Source organism: Gorilla gorilla, chromosome 2 (genome assembly GCF_029281585.2).
Source record: "Gorilla gorilla gorilla isolate KB3781 chromosome 2, NHGRI_mGorGor1-v2.1_pri, whole genome shotgun sequence".
Lineage (NCBI taxonomy): Eukaryota > Metazoa > Chordata > Mammalia > Primates > Hominidae > Gorilla > Gorilla gorilla.
Window position 1 is genome coordinate 130614970 of NC_086017.1, and position 20148 is coordinate 130635117.

Genomic DNA, 20148 nt, shown 5'->3' on the forward strand with positions numbered 1-20148 from the left:
GTGTAGAGTTCTTGCATGCAATCAAATTTAAGTTGTTACCAGTTTAAAATAGCCTATTGTAACTATAAGGTGTTTTATATATTCCTCATGGTAAGTACAAAGCAAAAAACCTATATTAAATACACAAAAGGTGAAGAGTAAGAAATCAAGGCATGGCACTAGAGAAAGTCACCTAATTACAAAGGAATACAGCAAGAGAGGAAGAAAGGAACAAGGACCTACAAAACAACCATGAAACAATGAACCAGATGATAGTAGTAAGTCTATCAATAATCACCTTGAATGTAATTAGATTAAATTCTCCAGTTCAAAGACATAGAGTGGCTGAGTGGATAAAAGCAAACAAATGAGACCTAACTATGTCCAGCCTACAAGAGTCTCACTTCACAGTTTAAGGACTCACATAGACTGAAAGTGAAAGGATGAAAAAAAGATACTCAATGCAAATGGAAACCAAAATAGAACAAGTGTAGCTAAACTTACATCAGATAAAATAGGTTTTAAGTAAAAAACTATAAAATGAGACTAAAAAGGTCATTGTGTAGTGATAAAGTGGTCAATTCATCAAGAGGCTTTAACAGTTATAAATATATGTGCACTCAACATTGGAGCCCCTAAATATATAAAACAAATATTAATAGATATGGAGGGAGAGCTAGACTGTAATACAGTGATAGTGGGGACCTCCAGTATCCCACTTTCAGCAATGAACAGAACATCTAGACAAAAAATCAATAGAGAAACATCTGACTTACACTACACCTTAGACCAAATGGACCTAACAGACATATATAGAATATTCCATCCAGCAGCAGCAGAATACACATTCTTCTCAAATACACACAGAACATTCTCCAAGACTGATGACTGATAATAAGCCTAACAAACTTAAGAAGATTGAAATTATAGCCAGTATTTTTTCCAACCACTGTGGTATATAAAATAGAAATCAGTAACAGGAGGGATTTCAGAAAATTCAGAATTACATGGAAATTAAACAACATGGTCCTGAACAACAAGAAGTCAAAGAAGAAATGAAAAGGGAAATTAAAAAAAAATACCTTGAGGCAAATGAAAATGGAAACACAAGACATAGTTATGGGATGCAACAAAAGCAGTTGTAAGAGGGAAATTTATAGCAATATGTGCTTGCATCGAAAAAGAAGAAAGATCTCAAGTAAACAACGTAATATTACACCTCAAAGAACTAAAAAAAGAAGAACAAACTAAACCCAAAATTAGTAGAAGGAAAGAAATAATAAAGATTAGACCAGAAATAAGTGAAATAGAGACTAGAAAAATAATAGAAAAGATCAACAAAACTAAAAGTCGGTATTTTGAAAAGATAAAATTGACAAACCTTTAACTAGACTACTTAAGGACAAAGAGGGAAGACTTAAGGAAAATCAGAAATGAAAGAGGAGACATTACAACTGATACCACAGAAATGCAAAAGATAAGACTACTATAAACAATTATATACCAACAATTTGGACAATCTAGAAGAAATGGATGTCTAGACACATGCAACCTATCAAGATTGAACCATGAAGAAAATAGAAAATCAGAATAGACCAATAATAAGTAAGAAAATTGAATCAGTAATGAAAAGACTCTCATCAAAGAAAATCCCAGGCAGGACCCAGTGGCTTCACTGCTGAGTCCTACCAAACATTTAAATTTCAGTCTTCCAAAAAAATTGAAGAGGAGGGAATACTTCCAAACTCATTTTACAAGGTTAGCATTACTCTTGTTTCAAAACTAGACAAGGATACTACAAGAAAGAAAAATTACAGGCCAATATCCCTGATTAACATGGATGCAAAAATTCTCAAAAAAAAGTAACAAACTAAATTCAACAAATTAAAAGGATCTTTCACTATGATCAAGTGGGATTCATCCTACAGATGCAAGAATGGCTCAACATACACAAATCTATAAATGTGATATACCATATTAACAGAATGAAGGACAAAAATCACATGATCTTATCAATAGATTCAGAAAAAAAATTTAACAAATTCAATATTCTTTCATGACAAAAAAAACCTCTTAACAGATTCATTATAGAACAAATGTACCTCAACATAGTAAAGTCCATATATGACAAACCCACAACTAACATCATTCTCAACAGTAAAAAGTTGAAGCCTTTTCTTCTATGATCAGAAACAGACAAGGATGCTCCACTCTTGCTACTTCTACTCAACATAGTACTGGAAGTCTCAGCCAGCACAGTTGGGCAAGAGAAAGAAATAAAAGGCATCCGAATTGGAAAGGAAGAAGTTAAATTGTTTTTCTTTGCAGGTGACATGGTCTTATATATAGAAAACCCTAAAGACTCCAACAAAAAAACTAATAGAAATGATAAAGTAATTAATTTACAGGTACAAAATCAACATACAAAAATCAGTAGCATTTCTTTACATTAACAACAAACTATACAAAAAAGAAATCAAGAAAACAATCCCATTTATAATAGCTACAAGGAAAAAAATAAAATAGGAGTAAATCGAATCAAGGAGACCTGTACATTGAAAACTATCAAACATTGATGAAAGAAATTAAAGAAGACACAATTAAATGAAAAGATATCCTGTGTTCATGGATTGGAAGAATTAATATTGTTTAAACATCCATGCTACTTAAAGCAATCTACAGATTCAATGCAATCTCTATCAAAATTCCAATGACATTTTTCACAGAAATAGAAAAGGCAATCCTAAAATTCATATGGAACCATGAAAGACCCCAAATAGCTAAGGCAATCTTGAAGCAAAAAGAACAAAACCATCACACTACCTGACTTAAAAATCTACTGCAAAGCTATGCTAATCAAAACAGCATGGTACTACACACACAGACCAATGGAACGTAATAGAGAGCCCAGAAATGCACCCACAGATTTGTGGACAGAGGTGCCAAGAACACACAATGGGAAAAGGAAAGTCTTTTCAATAAATGATGCTGAGAAAACTGGATATCTACATACAGAAGAATGAAATTAGAACCTTTTCTCCAGACCATATTCAAAACCCAACTCAAAATGGATTAAATACTTAAGCATAAGTCCTGATACTGTAAAACTGCGAGAAGAAAACATAAGGGAAAAGCTCCTAACATTGGTCTGGATGGTGATCTTTTGGATATGACTCAAAAGCACAGGCAACAAAAGTGAAAATAGACAAAAGAGATTACATCTAACTAAAAAGTTTCAGCACAGCAAAAAACAATAAACAGAGTGAAGAGACAACCTGCTAAGTGGGAGAAAATATGTGCAAACCATACATCTGGTAAGAGGTTAATATTCAAAATATGTGAGGAACTCAAACAACTCATTAGGAAGAAAATAAATAACCCAATTAAAAAATGGGCAAAGGACCTGAATAGACATTTCTCAAAAGAAGACACATACAAATGGCCAACAGATACATGAAAAAAAAATGCCCAACATTACTAATCGTTCGAGAAATGCAAACAAAAGCCACAATGTGATATCACCTCATACTGTTAGAATGGCTATTATCAAAAAGACAAAAAGTAAGTGTTGAGGAGGATGTGAAGAAAAGAGAACCCTTGCACATTGTTGATGGGAATGTAAATTAGTACAGCCATTGTGGAAAACATTATGGAGGTCCTCAAAAAATAAAAAATAGAACTACCATATGATCCAGCAATTCCACAACTGGGTGTATATCCAAAGGTAATGAAATCAGTGTGTGAAAGAGATATCTGCACTCCCATGTTCACTGCAGCATTAATCACAATAGCCAAGATTTGAAATCAACCTAAGTGTCCACCAACAGATGATGGTATACACACAATTGAATACTATTCAGCCTTAAAAAAAAAAAGAAGGAAATCCTGTCATTTGCAGCAACATGTCTGAACCTGGAGGGCATTATGCTAGGTGAAATAAGCCAGGCACAGAAATACCAGCATAATGCCATGAACCAGGCATAATGCATCCACACACATACACATATGCTATCACTTGCATGTAGAGAAGAAAAAAGTTGAATTCATAGAAGTAAAGAGTAGAATGTTGGTTGCCAGAAGCTAGTGTGGTAGGGAGATGTTGGTCAAAGGATACAAAATTTCTGTTAGGAAGAGTAAGTTCAAGGGATGCATTGTAAAACCATGGTGACTATATTTAATAACAATGTGTTATATTTTGAAAATAGCAAAGAGAGATTTTAAGCACCCTTTCCACAAAAAATGAAAAGTATATGAAGTAGTGCATATGTTAATTAGCTTGACTGAGCCATTCTACAATGTGCACGTATTTCAAACCATCATGCTGTACCTGACAAATATATATAATCTTTCTTTGTCAGTTTAAAGTAAATAAATGAAATAGTAAAGGATGTTGGCAGTAAGTCAAAGTAAAATGGAAAGAGAATCAGAAACGGTATTTATGACCTCCAGTGTCTACATATCAACTTTTCCCAAACAAATGTTCCATGGATAACTGCTCTTCAGGACATTCATAAGCAGGGCTGCTCCTGGTATTTGCAAGACCCAGGTCAAGACGATGAATTGAAGCATCATATCATATGAAAATATATAAAGTTGTAAATTAGGCTAACATACTGTTATATAAAATTTATTCTACCCACCTACTTTCACAAACATATCTTTGAGATGATAACATTGAAAAACGGGTAAGCAGCTATGGGCTTTATGTAATTGAAAGATGGCAAGAACCAAAGATGATAAGCTTAGTTATTATTGTACATGTCTGACTATTCTGTTTATGGTCCAGTAATATTTGGGCAAGTAATGAAATAAAGGCATACATGGTTTTTTAAAAGTTAGAAATACATATGTATATATACAAACAAATTCATATATATATATACACATTATGCCTGCAATATACAGAGAATATTTCTGGAAAGGTCAATAAGAAGTTGGTAGGTAGCTGTTGCCAGGCATGGAAACTGGGGACTGGAGTTCACACCAGGGGAAAAGAGATTTACCCTTCTCATGTTGACATTCTTTTGTATTTTTATTTTTTTATGATATATGTATACAACCCAGTTAATGTACAGATTTTTTTAAGTGCTAGAATTTGGAAACTGACACACTGTGAAGTAAGAAACATCTGGATCCATAAGGCTTATAAATAGCAGAGCTGGGATATGTTTGGGGCTGTCTGAGTTCAAAGCTAGGGCTCAGACACACTGTATCGCAGGATTTTTTTGCATGTATTGATCTGATAATGTTTCTAAAAGATGACATAATCATAAACATTTGTTTTGCTCTTTTTTACAGATTGTGATTTTTTTGTAAAAGAAGCTGTACGAATCATCATAAAGAATTCCAATAGTCTGCACTTCTCCCAAGGTGTGCACTGCTCATAAACTTGCCAGTGTGTGATTCATGAGAAAGGAGATTTATTTTCCTTAAACATCCAATAATTTAAAATGATTTTCAATAATAATAATCAAATGAAAAAGCTTCATTCTCTTCAGTGTCTTCTAGATGCCCTACTTAAAGAGAACATTTTCTTATGTCTCATTTCAATATTTTGTTAACTGTGAGGCTGTGCTGGTTTGTTGAATCAAACAAAAGGAAATGTTGTGGAATATTTTTCCAAGTAGTTTTGGTTCACTATTCACAGGACATTAGCATTATCTACTAAGGCTGAAAATGTGCATATTCCATGACTCAGGATTTTATCTCCTAGATATATATTCAACAGAAATGCATGAGTATGTGCACCAACAGGCATGACAAAAATATTTATAGTAGTGGTGTTCACAATAGTCCCAAACTGGAAACCCAAGTGTCCATCTCCATCGGAACAGAAAACTATACTTTGGTCTACTTCTACAGTGGCACATCAACCCACCTTTGAGCTTTAGATCTAAGAAGTGTGTTCATGCAACAGCCATAGAGATGGTGCTATTGAAAGGCAATCTGCCCATCCTGTGTATTGACAAGCATCAGGATTCCAGGAGGATTCTTCCTGATTCAAAGACTGTCAAATAGGAAAAAAAAAAAACAGTAAATGAACAAAAACATCAACATGGAGTTCAAGTAATGAATTTATAAAGGAAAATGTATGCCACTCTGAAAACAAAGCTTATGTTAGAAAATATCTTACTGTAAGAAACAAGGAAAATTTCAGAAACATTTGCTGAGTGTTTTTAATAGGAGTCAAAAAGAAAGGGTCTTTTCAGAAACTGAAGTAGGAAATAATAACAGACAAGGTCAAAAAATAGATGCAGGCTGAAAAGAAAAGAAAGTGGGCTAAGATGGGAAAAATATAAAAAGATTTAAAATCCAGCAACAAAATTTACACATTCATTTGGATGCAGTGAAAAGGGCAGAAATATCACAGCAGAGAATAAAACTGGTAATGTTGGCAACACATTTATTAAGTGATCCAACATGGGATGGGAAGGAATGGGCAAAGAGATTAAAATGACAGAAGTTAGCTGTAGATGACCTATCCCACAGCAATCGGAGTTCTTGAAGATGAAACCAGAACAAATAAAATAGAAACAATAATCAGAGTTTAATAATTAATTTTCTGAGTTTTTTTTAAAAAAACTAATTATACAAACTTGAAAGGGTTCACCTTGCCCTAGCAAAACTAGGATTGGGACACCTTTTTTTCCCCCTGAGGATCACTGACAAAAAAACACTGCACCAGTAAGGAAGCAACTAAATTTTGTTTTGTTCTTTTAAACATGCTAACCTGAGCTAGGTAAAGGTTATATCATTCACTTTTGAAATAAACCATCGAGAACACAAAATGAGAAGTGAGTTAGGTTGGGCTGATGGGATAGAAGGTGGGAGGGGAATGCTATACAGCTGGGAACAGCAGACTTTCTCTGAAGGGCCAGATGGTAACTACATTAGGGTTTGCGGGTCTGATGGTCGCCATCATAACTGCATACTCAACTCTGCTGTTGTAGGGTAAGAGCAGCACTCGATGACACAGAAATAAATGAGCATGACTGTGTTCCAGTAAAATTTTATTTTAATTAAAATCAATTCATGTTTGAAAAAGGATTTAAAGTAGCTTCTAGTAAAGGACATATGTAATGAAACTTAAAATATGATATTTTCTTTAAAAATCTTTATCCTTATGTAGACTTCTAAAACTATGTTTTGCATTTAGACAGTCAAGGAAAATACAAGTTGTTATACAATTCTCATTGACTAATTGAAGTTTACTAGGAGAGGAAAACTTTTTCTTGATACCGACAATCTTTTACTTATAATGGCTTGAGTTAAAATGCTCCAACTTTTCTAATTTTTGCTTTTGAAAATAAAACACCTATAGTGACAATAAAAACACACATTTAAAGCCATGTGTTCATAGTGACTGGAGCCATGTAGTGAATTGGGGCTAGACTAGTACGATCAATAGCGATACAAAATCACAATGAACTGTCTGAGGCAGAAAACTTTTTGTATGGATGCGTAATCAGATATAGTGAATCATTGTAAAGAGAGGCAGTGCTTTAGCTTGAGGCAAGGTAAAATCCAAAAGGAAAGTGTGCAGTGTGGGTAAAGGATCTCTTTAGGATGCGAAACTGTTAGCACAAAATTGTTGGGAATTCTAAGTTCCTGAAGTGCAGAACTCCCAGACAAATTATGTTAGAGCCTGATTGTTAGTTCAGGTGGAGCTTCCACTGCTAACTCCCATCCTCCTACTCAGTTCTAGGCCACTGGTACCCACTTGAGGGTAGAGTTGTATTTACAAACACTTGGAGTGATTTTATGCAACAAACTGCACAGAGGATTATAGACTCAGTTAATAGGGGAGTGGAGAATGCCAGCAAGCCCCTGAGTTAGAGTGAATGGCCTTCAACTGTGCTTACCAATTGTGGAACAAAAGCCAGCTAGAACCCTAGCAATATAGTAGGGTTATGGGATCTTTGGAGTGTTGCTTTTCTGGCTGGATACCTCCGTGGACAGTGGGGCCTTTGCCTGAGTTCTTGTCCTGTGTCCAGGAAGAATGAGGTATGCAGACAAGTGGAGGGTGAGCAAGATGAAGAGCAGCTTTATTGAGTGTTACAACAGCTCAGAGGAGACCCACAGTGGGTGGCTTCTCTTTGTAGGCAGGTCATCTGGTCGAGTGTTCAGCTCTCAGCAAAAAGGAGGCAATGGAGTGGGTGGCTCCTCTCTGCAGGCAGGTCATCAGGATGAGTATTCAGCTCTCAGCAGAGAAGGTAGCGCCTCTCTGCAACTGGTCATTCAGACATCTCCTCTGCTCTGGCTGAGTCCATGGTTATTTGATCTTCAGAGAGGGGAAGTGCATGCTGATTGGTCCATGGGTAGCCATGGGCAGGCCCAGGAAAAAGGGATATAAGCTCCCCCTCCAGGCAGCAGGACTGGCAGCCCAGCGCCCAGGCTTCAGGCCTTCTTGGCATGAAGGTGGGACTTCACTGAGGCCCTGCCCCCTTCTGCCCAGGAGCTGTCTGCCTCCCCTGTCATTCATGGCACCCAGGCTCTTCCTGCCAAGGGGTGCCTGCAGGCCAGTGCTGAGCTGCCCTCAGCACCCCCTCAGCTTCCCTCCTGTGCTCTTCAGTGCCCAAAGACAGGAGAGGGCCAAGGCAGCAGGGGGCTGGCATGTCAGCACTGCCCTGAACGTGTGCCCACCCTGCTGGCCTGTGACAGTGCCCTGGCTCGGCCCCAACCTTGCTCCACAATCAGAACATGCACCAGGAGTGGGGAGAAGCCAGGCAGCAGGAGCAGGCACTTGCAAGCCTGTGAGGGCAGGGGGACATTCCAGGGCCCCCAAGAGCTCAGGGATGCCTGAGTCTGCAGCCACAGTTTGGGCAGCTGCAGCTGTGCCCAGCAGCAGGCTCCTGCCTGCTCCCAGTCCCCCAAGAGCAAAGGGAGGCTCACATCTGCAGCCACGGTTGGGTGGCTGAAGCCCTACTGGGAGGGCAAGGCTCCTGCCTGCTCTGTGGAGTGGGAGGCCAGGGTCTACAGCCATGGTTTGGGTGGCTGCAGTGGCACCGGGGGAGCTCCCACCCCAACTCAGAAGGGGTGGGGCTCCTGCTTGTCCCTAGCTCCCACCAGCTCCATGGAGGGTGCAGCCTTGGCTGCACCTCCCTGCTGCAGCCAGTGTGATGGCAGTGGCAGACCGTCTGATGTGGCCACTGCCATCAGTAGCATGGAAGTTAAGAGAGCAGGCTCTGGACCCAGACTGTCCAGATTGAAATCACAGTCCAAGTTCAGTGTGTCAGACAGGTTATTTAATCCCACTAAGCCTTAGCCTCCTCATGTGTAAAATGGTATAACCATAGGTTGTACCTCATGAGGTTGATGTTGGGATGTAATGAATTAATTTATATAAAAAGCTTAGCAGGCAACACACGGTAAATACCCAATAAGCACCAATTAGCTAATTTTACTATCACAAAGGGATAAAGGACAAAAGAGAAATAGGTGGAGCATGTTTCCTGCTTATAAGGAAAACAACCACACCTACCACTGTATAGACAGTGGCGCAGTGGATATCAGTCTCTAACCCATCAGATGAGTTTCTCGGTCTCATTTGGGGAACAATAAGAGACAGAGACAATATGGATGTGCTATCATCTGCCCCTCCCCAACCCCTCCAGCAAGAAAGGGATAGGAATGAGTACCTCATGTTCTGTAGAAACTTGAGGTGTTGAGAATAAGGGCTCCCTCCCTACCAGATATTAGTGCAGTAGAAGGAAGCCATAAGTATTGCACAGAAGAACTTCCCAGAAAACTTAGCTGCAATCTTGAAGGAGGCACCTTTTATGATAGGTGGCACATGAGGAAACTGGAAGTGAGGACTACAGTGATTCTTGGCTGTGGCTGCATGCTAAAACCACCTACAGTACTTAAAAAAAAAAGTGCTTCTTGGGTTTCACCTCGGGCCAATTAAGATAGAATCTTTAGAAGTGGAGCCCAAGCAAACGGATTTTTTTTTTAAAGTTTCCCAAGTGATTTAATGTACATTCCAAATTGAGAATAGATGACGTGTTTCCCAAGGAAATTGTCCCTCTCCAAGCATTTACCATTCAGACTTACTACAGAAGATATGTCTTCAGTCCAGGTTCTAATTATATTTTCTTTGTAAAGCGTAAAGAATTTCAAAGAAAAAAAAATGTGTGAGAAAACACTGATACTGCACATAGTCATAACACTTGGTACTTCCTCAATAACACACTTGATAGTAATTTCCTGTGTAATCGTCTCTCTCACTGGCGTGTGAGGGCAGGGCAGCAGCTGTACCTAGTGAGTTCATTTGTTTTCATTTGCAGTGCTTAGCCAGTCCAGTCTCTGGCACCTATCAATCCCTTAGTAGGTATTTATTGAATGAAATTCTACATACTTAATATTTGTAAAAGTAAACATTTGTGTGGTTTTAGAGATCATTCATTATGTCTTGGCATATTACGGTATGAAATGAGTTTCAAGGACATAATTCTAATTTATAACATTCATTCCTTATAAACGTTTAACTTTTTGTGATTCAACTTGTGAATGTTATCAAGGAACCAAGTAAGTCATAAAGGAAGGGAGAGGCCTTCTGTATGACATCCTAAAAGGAATTTATCCCATTTATCCTTGTACAAAAGACATTCAACAGCTTAAGAAACCTCCAACAGAAGTTTCAGAGAAGAAGCAAAAATGTTCTTTTCACTGTTTCTTTTATCTTTAATAAAAATTAAAGATCTTTTATTAAAACATATCTATAAAATCAGCTTTCAATTATGTCAGAATGAAGAGGTCAGCAATACTCCTCCACTAAAAAAAAAACCATACAACTGGACAAAATTGACAAAAGCATCCAGGGAACTAGAAATCTACTAGAGATGGGCAGCAAGTTGAAAAGCTCCTAGAGATTCAAGGAGAAACAGCAGAAGGCTAATTCTTTCCCCCACCTCCCATGAAGCTCAATCAGCAAGAATCGTAGTTTTCCAGTTTGGAGTTGGCCAAAAACCCAGTGGCTCTTCTGCCAGAGGAGAAATACTTATAAATTTTTAAATTTCAATATTTAGGGTCGAGAAGTGGCATGAAATCTTGTGACTTTGCATATACTAAAAGTAGCAAACTCAGAAATGAATAGGGAAAGGCCACAGCTTTGTTAGCCCAAGGATGCAGTCCCAGTTGGGGTGAGCAGCAAACCAACCAGAGTGCTAATGGGGAGATCCTGGAAGGGTTGAGACAAGTTTTCCACATACCCCTGGCTGACTGAGAATACGAAAAAACTAACCCAGAAAAAGGGAAAAAAAAGAGAAACATAAGACTAAAATCAAGTTGGGACAAATAGAAAATAAATCACAAAATGATACACCTCAACTCAACTTTAACATGCATTAAATATTAGTGCATTAAACACTCCAAATAAAAGGCACAGGTGTCAAAATGGTTTCTTGTTTTGTTTTTTTTTTCTTAAAATTGTTTTGAAGAAAAGCAAAACCAAGCATATGATTTACAAGAGACACTTTTAAATATAAAAACAGTGATAATGAAAGTAAATAGGTGGAAAATGATACAACAGGAAAATATTTAGCATAAGAAAACTAGACTGGTTCTATTACTACAGCTGGCAAAAAAAAAATTCAAAGCAGGCAGTATTACCAAAGATAAAGTAGGATATCTCATAAAAATAATAAATGAAAACCAAATAGTCTTATCCATTTATGCCCCTAATAACTGAGCTTCAAAATTCACAAAGCAAAACTAACAAAAAAAGAAGTAAACAAATCTCCAAAGTTGAAGACTTAACACCTTCTTCTCAATAGCATAGAACAATTAGACAAGAAATCAGTAAAGTTTAGAAGATTTTAACAAAACTACATACCTTTGCTTAACACTAATCAGAACGCTATACCCAACCACGGCAGAATACATATTCTTTTCAAGTGTACATGGAACATTTATCAAGATAAGCCATATTTTGAGCCACAAAACATCTTTATATGTTTCAAAAAATGGAAATCTTATAAAATATGTTATCTGACCACAGAAACAACTAACTTAGAAATCAGGAACAGATACATATTTTTAGAAAATCCCCAAACATTTTGAAGTTAAACAATGTATCTCTAAATAACCTTTGGATCAAAGAAGAAATAACAAAGGAAATTAGAAAATACTTTGATGTGAACGATTGAGAAAATACAACTTCAAAATTTGTAGGATGTAGCAAAAGCAGTGCTTACAGAGAAATAGTAGCTATATGCACTCATGTTAGAAAAGAGGCTTAAAACCAGTTATCTAAGTTCCCACTTAAGGAAGATGCAGAAGAAAGGCAAAGTAAAACCAAAGTAAGTAGTAGGAGAGATGTTTTAAGACACACAAGAGCAGAAATTAATGAAACAGAAAGCTTAAAATGATAGAGAAAATTGACAAGAACAAAATTTTATTCTTTGAAGAGACTGGTCAAAAAGGAGAAATCACAAATTATCAACATCACGAACAAGAGGGGTATCACTATAGTGGAAGAGGGAATGTCACTATAGATCTTACAGGCATTAAAAGGATAATAAAGGAATTTTTGAAAACTTTATGACAATAAATATGATAGCTTAGATGAAATGGAAAAAGTCCTTGAAGCAGAATTTACCAAAAAATATACAATGATAAATAGAAAATCTATATATCCTTGTATCTATTAAGTAAATTGAATTTGTTATCAAAAACATTCCCATAAAGAAACATCCAGGCCCAGATGGTTTCAGTGGTGAATTCCATCAAACATTTAAGGAAGAGATAATGCCAATCTTATACAACCTCTTTCAGAAAATATAGAGGAAGCACTTTGCATCACATTTTAAGAGACCAGTATAATCATATCATCTGACAGAGATAAGAAAATAAAGTTACAGGTCTATATCATGATTACAATTGCAGCATTGGTGGTATAGTGGTGAGCATAGCTGCTTTCAATGATTATGAATGCAAAAGTCATTAATGAAATATGACCAAAACAAATCCAGAATTCCAAAAAAGAGAGAGACAGAGTATTATTCAGGACAAAGCACATTTATTCCAAAGATGCAAGGTTAGTACAGCATTAGAAATATCAATGTAATTCAACATGTTAATAGAAAAAAGATAAAAAAGCATATGATCTTAACTGAAAAATTAACACAATTCTACACTCATTCACGTTTAGAAATTCTCAAAAAACTAGGATAAAAAGGAACTTCCTCAACTTGACAAAGCATCTATAAAGGTGACAGCTAGCATCATAGCTAATGGTGAAATATTGAATGTCCCCCACAAGGATATCTACCCCCACCACACTGCTATTTAATACTGTATTAATCGTTCCAATGAATGCAATAAGGAAAGAAAAAAAGCATAAAGATCAGAAAAGAAGAAAACTGTCTTTCTTTGCAGAAAACATAATTATTTACATTGAACATACTCAGTAATACTAAGGAATAACTACTAGAACTAATAGAGTCACAGTTACATCTCATCAATATAAATATATATACATACAAATATATTTTCTATATACTAGCAGCAAACAATTAGAACAGCGTTGTTTTTTTTTAATTGACTTAGTATCCAAAAAACGTAAAACACTTAAGAATAAACTTAACAAAAGACATGGAAGGCCTCTGCACTAAAAACTACAAAACACTGCTGAGAAAAATAAATGATCTAAATTGAGAGTTATGCCATGTTCACATATTGGAACACTCAATGTTGTTTTGTAGTCAGTTCTCCCCAAATCGATCTGGCAATTCAATGCAATCACAATCAGTATACTAACAGGCGTTTTAATAACTTTTCAAAGTTGATTCTAAAATTTATATGGTAAAGCAAAGAATACAGGAATAGCCAAAATGGCTGGGCACAGTGGCTCACACCTGTAATCCTAGCACTTTGTAGGGGTGGTGTGGGGGCTGAGGCAGGAGGATCACTTGAGGCCAGGAGTTTGATACCAATCTGGGCGACAAAGTGACACCCCATCTCTACAAAAAAATTTTTTTTGAAATTATCTGGGCCTCGTAATGCACACCTAGCTACTCAGGAGGCTGAGGCAGGAGGATCACTTGAGCCCAGGAGTTTGAGGCTGCAGTGAGTCATGATCACACCACTGCACTCCAGACTGAGTAACAGAGTGAAAATATGTCAGAAAGAAGGAAAGAAAGAAAGAGAGAGAGAGGGAGAGAGAGAAAGAAAGAAAGAAGGGAAAGAAAAGGAAAGAAGGAAAGAAAGAAAAGGAAGGAAGGAAGGAAGGAAGGGCCAAAATAATCTTGATAAAGGGCAAAGTTGAAAGGCTCATGCTACCTACTTCAAGACTTGCTATAAAGCCTCAGTGATCAAGACAGTGTGATATTGGCATAAGGATAGATAAATAGACATATATTGCAGAATAGGGAATCCAGACATCATCTCATACATGTATGGTTAACATATGTTTTTTTTACTAAAGTTGCAGAGCTAAATAATGGGGAAAAGAGAGCCTTTACAACAAATGGTGCTGGAACAACAGAATAAATGAAAGAAGGAAAAATAGATCTTGACATCTACAACACACCAAACACAAAAATTAATTTGAGATGGGTTTCAGAATTAAGTTAAAAACTTAACAAATGTCTAGAAAAAAAAACAGAATGTCTTCATGACTTATCTACAGGATAAGTAGATGCTGGTCATTTAAAAATGACTTACAGATGCCTGCAGCCCTTTCTGGGGAAAGGTCATTCATCGTTATGACCAATGTGGATACAAAGCCTAACACAAAAAGGTCTTGAACTTTTGGATTAGGTTGTTCTTGTATTGATCACTGTTCTCAAAAGGAAAGCCTCAACACAAGCTGTCTACCTATATCATCCCCTTGTACAAAGAAGGGAACTGAAACATAAAGAAGAAACAAGTCATCCACTAGCATTGGTGACATCAGCAAAATTGTAGAATAGGCAGCTCCAAACTCCCGACCCTCTACAGAAATACTGAAAAACAAGAAGCAACTGTCAGAGCCAACTTTGCTAGAACTCTGGAAAAGAGTCAAAAGTTTACAGCAATTAAGAAAGTGCTGAACCAAGAAAAAGCAACTTAAAAATGATGGGACATTTATCAGTTTTTTAAATTGGGGGGAAAATGATAGGAAAACTTTGTGGCATTTTTACTTGTTCTTGCCACATCCCCTCTTTGTCTCAGCAGCAGTCTTAAAGACAGCATCCCGTGTTCCCAGTATGGGACCCTGAACCCTGGTTCTGGAGGGAGCAGAGCAGGCTTCATTTGCAAATTACTGGAGTTTGTTTGTCTGTTCTAACCTATTCGGGAGCTAACTGAAGAACTTATATGAGGTATGCATCTCGTTTTGCCTAACTGAGAACACGTGAAGAGGGAGAAGTGACAATCATTGCTCAGAAACATTGTAAGGTGAATACAAAACCTGCAGCCACCTGGGGGCAGAAGATTAAGGTTCAGACATACAATAGAATGTCTAAGGTCTGGGAGCAAAAGCCAGGAAGAGAGTTCCTTTGGGAAATTAGGGCAATTCAAAACTGCCAGTGTGTATTCGGGAGTTTAGAAAGCAACATGCATGCCAGGACAGGACGCATGTTCAGAAAAGACCTGAGAAGATCCTAACCACTGGCTGATCTCTGGGCTCAGTACAAGTAGAAAGTAAAGGCTCATGGGAAAATTTTTTTTTTTTTTTTTTTTGAGACGGAGTCTCTCTCTGTCACCCAGGCTGGAGTACAGTGATGTGATCTCAGCTCACTACAACCTCTGCCTCTTGGGTTCAAATGATTCTCCTGCCTCAGCCTCCTGAGTAGCTGGGATTACAGATGCCTGCCACCACACCTGGCTAATTTTTGTATTTTTAGTAGAGACAGGATTTTGCCATGTTGGCCAGGCTGGTCTCAAACTCCTGACCTCAGGTGATCCGCCTCCCTTGACCTCCCAAAATGCTGGGATTATAGGTGTGAGCCACCATGCCCGGCCTCATGGGGAATTTTAAATGGCCTACCAGAGTGTTAATAGTGCCCCAAGACAGAGCCAATCCACAAAGACTAGAAGAGGAGGGGGTTTTACTTGTTTTGTTTTACTTAGCTCCTGGCAATCAAGGACAGCTCTATCAAAAACACTGGCTGAACACAAGCTAAGCCTTCAGCAATCAAGACAAGCAAACCATAAGGAACTGGAAGAATCTGACTTCCAGAGTTAAAACACTGTAATATTTGAATGTTCAATTTTTAAAAATCACAAGGCATACAAAGAAACAGGAAAGGATAATGCATTCAAAGGAAAAAAAATAAACTGACAAAACTGTCCATGAGAAAGCTCAAACATTGAAATTATTAGGCAAAGACTTTAAAAACAACTGTCTTAAATGTATTCAAAAAACTAAAAGAAATCATGGAAACGAAGAAAGGAAACCAGGAAAATAATATATAATAATAATAAAATGAGAATATCAATACAGAGATAGAAATTATAATGAGGAATCAAATAGAAATTATGAAGGTGAGAAGTATGATAACTGAAATGAGAAATTTCACTAGAGGAGTTCAACAGCAGGTTTGAGCAGGCAGAAGAATGATTTAACAAACTTGAAGATAGGACACTTGAAATTATCCATTCTGAGAAGCAGAATGAAAGAGTGAAGAAAAGTGAACAAAGACTAAGATACCTGTGGAACACCATCAAGTGGACCAACATATGCATTATGAGAACCTCAGAAGGACAAGGGAGAGAGAGAGAGAGAGACAGAAATTATATATGAATGGCCAAAAATGTCCCAAATGTGATAAAAGACATGAGTCTACATATCCAGGAAGCTCAACAAAGCCCAAGCAAAATAAACACGAAGAGATACACCAAGATACAGTATAGGCAGATTGTCAGAAGACAAAGAGAATCTTGAAAACAGTGAGAGAGAGGCAACTCATCCTGTACAAGGGAGCCTTAATAAGATTAACAGTTGATTTCCCATCAGAAACCATGGAGGCCTGAAAACAGGAGGCCTGATGCCACTTCACACCTACTAGGATGGATATAATTTTTTTAATGGAAAATAACAAGGAGAGGATGTTGGAGAGGACATGAAGAAATTGGGACCCTTGTACATTGGTGGTGGGAGTGTAAAATGATGCCACTGCTGTGGTAAAGCTTGGTAGTTCCTCAAAAAGTTAAATGTGGAACTACCACATGACCCAATGTCTTAGTCCATGCAGGATACTACAACAAAATACCATAAACTGGATAGTTTATAAACAACAAAAATTTATTTATCATAGTTATAGAGACCAAGAAGTCCAAGGTCAAGGTGCCAGCAGATTCAGTGACAGGTGAAGGGATCTGTGATCCCTTCCTGGATCATAGATGACAGTCTTCTCACTATAACTTCAGGTGGAAGAACGGGCATCAATCATGAGGGCTCCACCTTCATGACCTAATCTCCTCCCAAATGCCTCACCTCCAAAACCATCACCTTGGGGGTTAGGATTTCAACATATGAATTTTGAGTGGACTCAAACACCTAGCAGTTCCACTACTAGGTATATATCCAAAAGAAATGAAGCAGAAGCTCAAACAAATATTTATATACCAATGTTTATGGCAGCATAATTCATAGTAGCCTAAAGATAAATGGATAAATTAAAGATGCTATATGCATACAATGGATTATTATTCAGCCATAAATAGGAATGATGTTCTGACCCATGTTACAACATGGATGAACATTATGCTGACTGAAATAAGCCAGACACATAAGGACAAATATTGTATGATTCCAATTACATAAAATATCTAGAATATGCAAATTCATAGAGATAGAAAGTAGATTAGAGGTTACCAAGGACTCAAGGAAGATAACAATGGGGACTTGCTTAATGGATGGAGTTTCTATTTGGGATGATGAAGGGGTTCTGGATATGAATAGTGGTGATGGTTGCAAAACATTATAATTAATGCTACTGAATTGTACACTTAAAATGATTTAAATGGTTAATTTTATATTATATGTATTTTTTACCAGAATAAAAAATGTTGGCTGGGTGTGGTGGTTCATGCCTGTAATCCCAGCACTTTGAGAGGCCAAGGTGGGAAGATCGCTTGAATTCAGGAGTTCAAGACCAGCCTGGGCAACCTAGGGAAACCCGTCTCTACCAGAAAAAAATAGCTGGGCATGGTGACATGTGCCTGTAGGCCCAGCTACTCAGAAGGCTGAGGCAGGAGAATCGCTTCAGCCTGGAAGTTTGAGGCTGCAGTGAGCCATGATTGCCCCCACTGCACTCCAGCCTGGGCAACAGTACAAGATCCTATCTCAAAAAAAAAAAAAAGTAAAGACTGATAAATTGTACCTTATAAAAATAAAATAAATACATAAAATGTGACTAGCAATTTTAAGACACTTAAATATTTGGATTAATTTATTGAATACCTGCTCTGGGAATTAGTGTTATGTTTCCATTTACAGAGACAAAACAGGTCTAATTGATTGACTAAACAATAGCTATAAATGTGGTCAGTGTTTGGATGTCTATTCATAGAATAGGAACAGTTTTTCTGAGAGATGATTTGACTCTCAGCTGTTTCCTGTATGACCTCTCAATTTACATTTTATTCAAGAGTTTCTAATATAATATTGTGGAGCAAAGAAACTTGACAGCAACAGCTGTTGAGAGAAGGTAACTGTCATATTAATATTTCTGGGAAGAGGTATTGCGGTGTTACCAGATTCCAGATTTGCACCTTTTCCCCTCAATCCCTTTATCCCTCTCAAACATTATAGTGATTTATGAAAATATACGTATAATTCCAAATAAGTTTTAGATAATTCCATATATACCAAATACCCAATTATCTCTTTGCTGTCAAAGGGTAATTTATCCTCATCATGACACTTGCCATCATTACAAGTTTAAAGCCTAAAAATGAAAAGAGGCTTCACACATTTAAGGGCTAACTCATTTAATAATAAATCAAAAGTAAGTATAAGTTTCATTTAGTAGTAGCATGAGCTAGCTGCAGGGAAGGTCCTCTCAAGGTGGTCCTTTTTCTTCTCTTCAATAAAGGCAGAACTCTATTAAAGCATATTAGTAAAAACCATATTTAAAAGAATTACTACACTGAACTGAGCAGCCACCAGATGCAGTTGGTACCAGGTGATATAAGGGCTTCTGCTCTCAGGGGGCTTATAAGCAACTAAGGCAGGAAGTCACAGATATCATATTCTGCAGTGTAATTTACAGATGAGGTGAAAACAAAGTGTTCCAAAATTCTAAGAGAGACATTGGAATTCTGACCACAAGTGTAATTTATGGAGCCTCAGAGTAATTATAGGATCTGGAACAGCTGGTGCTCAAATTTAGTGGTCCTCCAGTCACTGGAATCTGCGATTTCTGGGAAGTTAAACTTTGCATCACTGCTTCTACTTGTGATAAAATGAAACCGCTTTCAAAGAGAAGATTCCTATTCCTAGCCTTTTTGGGTAACTTCTACTACCTCCACTTAAGGATGAAAAGGGAGAAGGTTCCTCCAAGACTGCCTCATGGGGATCAGAGTGTCACCTCCATGCTCCTGCCCTAAGTGCCCCTGAGCACACCTTAGAGGGAGGCTAAGAGATTTTTGAGAAAGACCATGTGACTGGCTGATAAACACCTATTTTCCTCAGATTCCACCTGAATTTATATCATCAGTGCATCACTCTTTTATTTTGTTCTCTCTGTTCCTCTTTTTAAATATTAATATTCTCTGGAGAGGGGTAAAACATTAAATGAATTCACACTGAGGAAACTGGCCAGGTACAATGGCTTATGCCTGTAATTTCAGCAATTTGGGAGGCCAAGGCAGACAGATTGCTTGAGCCCCAGAGTTTGAGACCAGCTTGGGCAACATAATGAGACCTCGTCTCTACAAAAGAAAAACAAAAAAAAAATTAGCCAAGCATGGTGGCACACACCTGTAGTCTCAGGTATTTGGGATGCTGAGGTGGGAGGATTGCTTGAGCCCAGGAGGTTGAGGCTGCAGTGAGCCATGACCATGCCACTGCACTCCAGCCTGGGTAACACAGCAAAACACTGTCTCAAAAAAAAAAAAAGATGAAACTCTTCAGGCTGATCAGATCTGCTTTTCTCTGATGAGTTGCTTAGGAGCTCTACATTTCTTTGCAATAGGCAAAGTATAGAATGGAGGTCAAGGCCTCAAATTTCTCTGACTTCC

General features: G+C 37.5%; 1 protein-coding gene and 1 pseudogene across 5 annotated transcripts in view; both read left to right on the forward strand.

Moving 5' to 3' along the window:
* The window catches only part of CFAP91 (cilia and flagella associated protein 91), a 75129-nt gene extending 56898 nt beyond the window's left edge, over nt 1–18231 (forward strand). For 4 of the 5 annotated variants that reach the window (XM_004036127.4, XM_055383737.2, XM_004036128.5 and 1 more), the window contains one exon: nt 5278–7166. The gene's annotated coding sequence lies outside the window, so the exon portion shown is untranslated. Of the gene's footprint in view, nt 1–5277; nt 7167–17962 lie in introns of those variants that run through there. The other variant, XR_008678671.2, reaches the window with a different exon arrangement.
* LOC109026118 (prohibitin 1-like) overlaps nt 9053–20148 on the forward strand; it is a 29711-nt pseudogene continuing 18615 nt past the window's right edge.